The sequence below is a fragment of the Phoenix dactylifera genome, unplaced genomic scaffold, assembly GCF_009389715.1.
Source record: "Phoenix dactylifera cultivar Barhee BC4 unplaced genomic scaffold, palm_55x_up_171113_PBpolish2nd_filt_p 000545F, whole genome shotgun sequence".
NCBI lineage: Eukaryota > Viridiplantae > Streptophyta > Magnoliopsida > Arecales > Arecaceae > Phoenix > Phoenix dactylifera.
Window position 1 is genome coordinate 210,654 of NW_024067954.1, and position 8,868 is coordinate 219,521.

General features: G+C 35.0%; 1 non-coding gene across 1 annotated transcript; it reads left to right on the forward strand.

Annotated features, from left to right (window-relative positions):
• The first annotated feature begins 6,640 nt into the window (after positions 1-6,640).
• LOC120106444 lies at positions 6,641-6,747 on the forward strand. Its single transcript, XR_005508593.1, has one exon. It is a non-coding gene; the product is annotated as a small nucleolar RNA R71 (small nucleolar RNA).
• The last annotated feature ends 2,121 nt before the right edge of the window (positions 6,748-8,868 follow it).

The following is an 8,868-nucleotide window of genomic DNA, read 5'->3' on the forward strand; positions in this document are numbered from 1 at the left end:
TAGTGCTAAACCTGACTTAGCAATCAGAACCTTTCTGATGCTTTGATCTAATCAAACTCTTTGATCCGATCAACCCACAAGACATGATTGACGTCTAGCAACGTATCATGTCTACCCGGAAGATGAGGAATGTATTGGACAAATCCAAACATACCCTTCAGTGGAAAGTTACTGTGCAATTCAATCCCTCAGTCATACTACATCCTGAATAAGTGCTCGAGTATGGATCAATATCAAACTCAATCACTTATTCATGTCTCTCTCAATCTTTTATATGATAATTCAAACAATGAAACATTAGAAACTCTTTCTAATATTCATTTTGCTTTGATTAAAGGCTTCTTGAATCATCATAAGATTAGAGTAAGTAGGATGTTACCTTCTCTTACTAGAAGTGACTGATTCCTTGTTGACCTACTCACAACCTTCGTACAAAATCCACCATATCCAGAATACCCCGTACACAACGCAATGTCGTGAATGAGGGTAAACCAAAACATAGCTTCAAGTGCACAAGGTACCATGGTGATCTCAGGTCTAAGGATCACTTGCACAACTCCCACTATGAGAACCATCTTTTGATAATTAAGTAAGAATCCATAAGATGTTCTCATGGCTGGTCATTTCAGTGAACTCATTCCTCTAATGAGCACCCACATCTTTGTATTAGTGTCTCACACAAGTGATTGTGAGATCAATCACCCTCTACATTGAGCATACATAAGATGTGCCAGTCTTTCCGGTAATATTGATCCCCGACTCAATATACCAATTTGACTGGGAATATTCTAAATTAGGATTTTAGGATTTTAGGTCTCACTGGTATGATCTCATCATAACCCTAAAACCAATGTCCTAATTTATGGGGTTCATCATCCAATAATAAAATAGATAAGCAGCAAATGATGAAACACAATGCCTTTATTGATATATATCGAGTGTCAAAGTACATGATTTGGAGGATTACAAAGAGAAACCCATCAAATGATTGGCTTATAGGGCATCTACTCTTTCAGGCATTAGGTGAAACACCGCTCGGACTTAATTACTCGAACCAGACTACGCCACGAGGCCAGACTAGTCACTTATTTCAATCATTTTCACCTTTTTATGCGAACACTCGCTGCTTTGTAGACAAGAGGCCCAGTTACTCAGTGAAGATAAACAGTATTATTTCTCTCTCTTTTTTTTTTCCCCTATATATATATATACATATGTAACATGACTGAATTGTGACTATAGGTCAACCAAGGTCAGAACATAAGGCACCCAGGTGATCTAGCCGGGAATTTCAAACTCTATCTTTATGTGAAAACCAAAACATGGACTTTAAGACAAGGACACTCGTACTTCTCTTGCGAATAAGGTCAACAAACAAATAGGTAACACAAGTGAACTCTGAGGTTTTCCTATTGTCATTGAATACTTGTGTGGGGATCTAATAATAGGTCTCTAATAAGTCATAATATGCTCCTTGCCTTAATAGCTGCACATGTTTATTTCTTTGAAAAAAAATATAGTGGTAATTAGATGCAACAAAATATATGTTTGTTATTATTATTATTATTATTTTTATATATTATTATTATATTTTTTTATTATTTTTTATTTATATATATAAATATATATATTTTTAAATAGAATTTTTTTATGAAATATATGAAATATATGACAATTGGTATGATATATAGAAAAATATAGTAATCTCTCCCCCCAACTTAAATTCAACATTGTCCCCAATGTTTCAACATGAATGCATTAAATATGATTGTATGAAGGATAATAAGGCTGAAGGTTAGAATTTACCTGATAGAATGACTGCACACTGTTGTTGCTCACCAATTGTCATATGAAAGAAAGAAAAATTATGTACAAACAGAGGATCTCTAGCAGATATAGAGATCAATCCTGATAAACAGGATCTCCCAGATTGGTCGATTCAACCTCTGGGGTAAAGTTGTCCAAAAATAACTTCAAACGTTGGCCATTTACTTTAAAAATATTACTGGTGTTTGGATTCTCTATCTCAACAGTTCCATACGGATAAACAGTTTTAACTATAAATGGGCCGGTCCACCTAGATCTCAATTTTTCTGAAAATAAATGAAGTCTTGAATTATACAATAGAACTTTCTGGGAAGGTTCAAATGTTTTTCTCATAATATTTCTATCATGAAAGACTTTCATTTTGTTCTTATAAATTCGAGCATTCTCATATGCTTCATTCCTGATTTCCTCTAGTTCATTAAGTTGATGTTTGCGTAGTGAACTAGCCTTATCCATATCAAAATTAAATCTCTTAATAGCCCAGTAGGCTCTATGCTCCAATTCCACAGGCAAGTGACAAGGTTTGCCAAAAATAAGACGGTACGGAGACATACCAATCGGACTTTTAAAAGCAGTACGATAAGCCCAAAGTACATCAGTTAAACGCAAAGACCAGTCTTTGCGATTTGGGTTAACCGTTTTTTCCAGAATATTCTTAATTGATCGATTGGATACTTCAACTTGTCCACTTGTTTGTGGATGATAAGGGGTGGCGACTTTATGGGTGATCCCATATTTTCGCATTAAAGCCTCAAAAGGCTTATTACAGAAGTGTGAACCCCCATCACTGATGATGGCTCGAGGCATTCCAAATCTGGAAAGAATGTTTTCCTTTAAAAATTTTAAAACAGTTTTGTGGTCATTATGTTTGCAAGGAATTGCCTCAATCCATTTGGAGACATAATCCACAGCTACTAAGATGTACAAATTTCCGAATGAAGGAGGAAATGGGCCCATAAAATCTATTCCCCAACAATCAAATATTTCGATAATTAAAATTGGGTTGAGAGGCATCATATTCCTACGAGTTATTCCACCTAACTTTTGACAACGCTCGCAAGCTTTACAAAAGTTATGGGAATCTTTAAATAAGGTGGGCCAATAGAAACCGCACTGTAAAATTTTTGCAGCCGTTTTCTTAGCAGAGAAATGACCACCGCAAGCTTCAGAATGACAAAAGAAAATGACACTAATAAATTCGTCATTAGGTACACATCTCCTAATAATTTGATCTGGGCAGTATTTGAAAAGATAAGGATCATCCTAGAAATTTTTTTTTATTTCAATCAAAAATTTTCTTTTGTCTTGTTTATTCCAATGACTTGGTAGTTCACCTGTGACTAGAAAATTTGCAATGTCTGCAAACCAGGGTGAAGATGTGATCTCAAACAGTTGCTCATCAGGGAAAGTGTCTTTTATGGGTGAATTGTCTAAGGAATCTGGAAGAGTCAGACGGGACAAGTGATCAGCTACTACATTTTCTACCCCCTTTTTATCTCTTATTTCTAGAAAAAATTCTTGGAGCAGAAAGATCCACCTAAGCAAACGCGCCTTAGCATCCTTTTTTGAAAGAAGGTACTTAAGGGCAGCATGGTCAGTGTAGATAATGATTTTGGATCCAATCAAGTAAGACCTAAATTTGTCTAGTGCAAATACTACGGCAAGTAGTTCCTTTTCTGTAGTGGTGTAATTCTTTTGTGCACTATTTAAAGTCTTACTTGCATAGTAGATAACATAAGGCTTTCTTTCTTTTCTTTGCCCTAGAACTACCCCAACTGCATATTCACTAGCATCACACATAATTTCAAAAGGAAGTGACCAGTCAGGTGGTTGCATGATGGGAGCAGAGGTCAGCAAGCTTTTAAGTTTATCAAAAGCTTTTTGACATTCTTCAGACCACACAAATTGAGTTTCCTTTTGAAGGAGATTACATAAGGGTTTAGATATTGAGCTAAAATCTTTAATGAATCTCCTATAAAATCCTGCATGACCCAAAAATGAGCGTATATCTTTGATAGTTTTTGGATTGGGTAAGTTAGTAATTAAGTCAATTTTAGCCTTGTCTACTTCAATTCCTTCAGATGAAATAACATGCCCGAGAACAATTCCCCTAGTTACCATGAAATGGCACTTTTCCCAGCTTAAGATTAGATTCTTCTCCTCACACCGAATTAAGACTAGTCTTAAATGGTCCACACAGTTTTCAAAAGAGGAGCCAAAACCGAAAAATCATCCATGAAAACTTCCAAAAAATGCTCAACCATGTCGGAGAAAATACTGAGCATGCATCTTTGGAAGGTTGCAGGAGCATTACATAATCCAAAAGGCATTCTCTTGTAAGCAAATGTGCCAAAAGGACATGTAAAAGTGGTCTTTTCCTGATCTTCAGGATCAATTGCAATTTGGTTGTAACCTGAATAGCCATCTAGGAAGCAATAATATTTATGACCTGCTAACCTTTCTAAAATTTGATCAATAAAAGGTAGAGGAAAATGATCCTTCCTAGTGACAGAATTAAGTTTTCTATAGTCAATGCATACACGCCAACTAGTGGGGACCCTAGTTGGAACTAATTCATTGTTGGCATTTTTGACTACAGTAACACCAGATTTTTTTGGAACCACTTGGGTTGGACTTACCCATTTACTATCTGAAATTGGGTAGATCATACCCGCATCCAGAAGTTTCAGAACTTCTGCTCTAACCACATCCTTCATGTTTGGGTTTAATCGACATTGAGGTTGACGAGAAGGTTTGGCATCAGCTTCTAAGTGGATTCTATGAGTGCAAATTGAGGGACTAATTCCCTTGATATCAGCAATTGTCCACCCTATTGCTCCCTTATGTTCCTTGAGAATTTCTAATAATTTTAATTCCTGATTTTGTTCGAGTTGGGATGATATGATCACAGGAAAGGTCTCTTCTTGACCAAGGTATGCATACTTTAGCTCAGATGGTAAAGGTTTTAGCTCAAGTTTGGGTGCGTGAACACTAGATGGTAGAGAACTTTTGTTGCATGTGGGCAATTCTTCAAAACAAGATTTCCACCTATCCGTATCCAATAAAGGAGTTGAATCTAATATAGCACTGATTTCTCTAAAGTTTTGGTTTATCTCTGTATGTCCAAAATGAGTTAGGCATGTTTCTAAAGGATCAGAATAAAGAGATGGGACAAGAGCATCTTCTACAATGGAGTCGATCAAATTAACTCCATGAATTTCATCATTTTCATTGTTGTTATCGGGTTGTTTGCATATGTTAAATATATTAAAATCTATAGTCATATTCCCGAATGACATTTTCATTATTCCATTTCGACAGTTGATCAAAGCATTAGAAGTAGCTAGAAATGGGCGGCCTAAGATAACAGGTATTGGAGTGGTACAATTCATGACAGGCTGGGTATCTAATACTATGAAGTCGACTGGAAAATAGAATTTATCAATTTGGACAAGTACATCCTCGACTATTCCTCTTGGTATCTTTATAGATCGATCGGCAAGTTGGAGAGTAACCTTGGTGGGTTTTAATTCACCAAGTCCTAACTATTCATAAACTGAATACGGCAGTAAGTTAACACTTGCACCTAAATCAAGAAGGGCTCGTTGTATCCTAAAGTTTCCAATGATGCAAGATATGGTAGGACAACCAGGATCTTTATACTTAGGTGGGGTGTTGTGTTTGAGAATAGCACTCACCTGTTCAGTTAGAAAAGCTTTCTTTTGTACGTAAAGCTTTTGCTTTATGGTACAAAGATCTTTTAAAAATTTTGCATAAGATGGAATCTGCTTAATGGCATCTAATAGAGGAATGTTAATCTTTACTTGTTTAAAGATATCCAAAATTTCTTGGTCAGGTATTCCCTTTTTAGCTGCAAGCAAGCGCTGAGGAAATGGAGCAACTATCTTATGATGCAGTATTGGATCATTTTGTTCATTATCATCTTCATCATTCTTTTCAATAGATTTTTCAGATTTGTCATCTTTTGTCGGAATTTCTTTATTAATTATTTTTCCACTCCGAAGGGTTGTGACAGACTTAACTTGCTCAAATTTAGGTTGGGATGAACTTGCTTCATGGACCTCATGTTGACCCTTTGGGTTAGATTGAGGTTGTCCCTCTTTCCCTAACATTAAGTTGAGCCTCAATTCTACCTACAGAATTTTTAAGTTCTTGGAGTGATTGCATTGTATTCTGATTTATTTGAGTCTGCCCTTGCATGAAGGTTTGCAAAGTATCTTCAAGGGATTTCCTATGTGGTGGCACATAAGGAGTAGGAACAGAATTTCCTTGAGATTCATTGGCAGTGGGTCCATGTCTCCAGCTAAAGTTAGGATGGTTTCGCCAATTAGGATTATATGTTTCTGGAAATGGTCTTTTATAAGTATTGGTGAAATTTGCTTGATCATGCAACACTTTTTGAAAAGCAGGGATTGTAGGACAATCCTTGGTCTCATGTGCATTACTCTCGCAAATTTCACATATACTTTCAATAATAGTTTGTGCTTTTCCTATATTGGCTTTGCTTAATTCCATGGCTTCAACCTTCCTAGTCAGATTAGCAATTTTTACATTGACATCATTATCATCTTTAATAAGATATATTCCTCCTTTTGCATTAGGTGCTATTTTAGATTTTTCATTTTTATCTGTTGTATCCCAAGCTTGTGCATTTTCTGCTAAAAGATCAAAATAATCCCAGGCTTCATTTGGTTCCTTACTCATGAATTCACCATTACACATCATTTCTACAAATTGTCTCATATTTGAGGACAAACCATCATAAAAGAAACTAATGACCCTCCAAATTTCATATCCATGATGTGGGCAAGCAAGTAGAAGGTCCTTAAATCTTTCCCAACAATGAAAAAATGTTTCTCCATCTTTTTGTGCAAAGTTCATGATATTTCTTCTAAGTGTGTTCATTTTATGTGTTGGGAAGAATTTCTTTAAAAATTCTCTTGTCATTTCTTGCCAGGTAGCTATGGTCCTAGGCCTTAAGGAGTGTAACCATGACTTAGCTTTTTCCTTTAAAGAAAAAGGAAATAACTTAAGCTTAACTACTTCTTCAGTGACATCATTGAAATGAAGTGTTGAACATACTTCATCAAATTCTTTCAGATGCAAATAGGGACTTTCAGAATCAAGTCCGTGAAACTTTGGAAGTAATTGGATTATTCCTGGTTTCATGTCAAAAGCTCCCGCAGTAGTAGGAATAACCATACAGGATGGGGTACTGGTCCTAGTGGGTTGTAGATAATCACGAAGCGTTCTAATAGGTAAGTCATCTTGAAATTCATTATCTCCCTGATTACTACCATTATCTTCCATTTGATTATTTGAATTTTGAACAATTAAATTTTTATCTTTTAATTCAACTCGAAATAATCTATTCATTTTATCTCTCTCCCACAACAGCATATACTAAGTTTTTTTTTATTTTTTATTTTATTATTTTATTATTTTATTTTTATTTTTATTTTTATTATTATTATTATTTTTTTACACAAACACCCTAATACAGCAAAACAAAAGTTTAATTAAAACATGCATCACCCAACAATTTCTAAGGTTTTCCTAAAAATTCTAGACAGCTCCTAACTGGGTTGAAGATGACACCTAAGCCTCCAATCCGGTCTATTAACCTTAGTCGACCAGGTAAGCTCCCAGGTAAGTGGAGGGGTCACGATGCATGTAGCAAAGGTCCCACTTAAAACCCACTTTCCTTGAACAGAAACTGTCTCCCTTTAATCACTTAAAGGGACAAAGCTTGCCTAGACATCAACCAGATAACAGAGCGAAATTGGTGCAACTTTCGGTGGTCTTCGTCTTATTGAGCTCGAATATCCTTAGGGGCCAACGTCTAGTTGATTTTAATTAGGCTTAGGATATTTATGCACTTGGATGATTTTTGGGCTAAGGACGAGTGATGAAATCCCGACCTTATCTTGTTAATGGGTTCAGCCCTTAGATTATTTTATGCAAATGCTTTATACTATATGCAACAATCAAGAAGATTTTTATCATTTTATGTCATGACATTAAATTGCATTTGAATAGTTGATCAAGCAAACTAGCTAAATTTTTTTCTTTTTATTTATTTATTATTTTTATTATTTTATTATTTTAATTAATAATAATTTTTTTAATTTTTTTTTAAAACAAGAGTAAAATTCTAATTTAGGAAAAATAGGACTAGTATGAGCAAAACAGGAAAATTAATTTAAATACTCACGGCCGGAGTTCGTTCACTCCGGGAATCCAAAAAAGAAAAAAATTTGATCTTGATCTTCCTCGTTACTGGTCCCGTTTTTCGTCATCCTTGAATCTGTAAAGATTTGAAATTTCAGCCGTGTTAAAGATAAAGAAAAATTGAAGAACTAGAAATTAAAGATTTGAAATTTGCAGCCTTGTTCTCGTTTGCACGTTGCAAATCCCCGGCAACGGCGCCAAAAACTTGCTACCATTTTAATCTTGCTCTTTTAAAAAGGGAAATTAAACGTAGGATACCCCAAGTATAGGTTGTAGCAAAGTAATATTCTCGGTGAGTCCGAGATCGAATCCACAGGGATTTGACAGTGAACAAAAACTAAAGGCTAAATAATATTCGGATTGATAAAATATAACTAAGGCATCAGGATTCAGCCTAGCACTTCATCATGCTTTTCTTAAAATCATCTATTATCTCAGTTAAATAGATTTAGTTTTATGGGCAGCATTACAGTAATTCTATTTTAAACTACAGGGATTTCTAAGCATCTGTTATACCCGGGGGAAATAACAAATCAAAGAAAATATATAAGTTTGAAATAATTTCTATAAATTTACTGCACCATAAATCAAAAAACATTAAAATCCCATTGATGATTAAATGAAATACATGAAGAAAATGCTAGGCTTTTCCCTAGCCTTAGCTAGAGAAGATTTAGCTACTCATATGAAATGGAAACATTTTATAAAAAGGATTAGTAAAGAATAACTTAAAATAAACATAAATCCCTTTTCTTTTTTTTTCTTTGGTTCAGAAAACAGGGTGCTCTG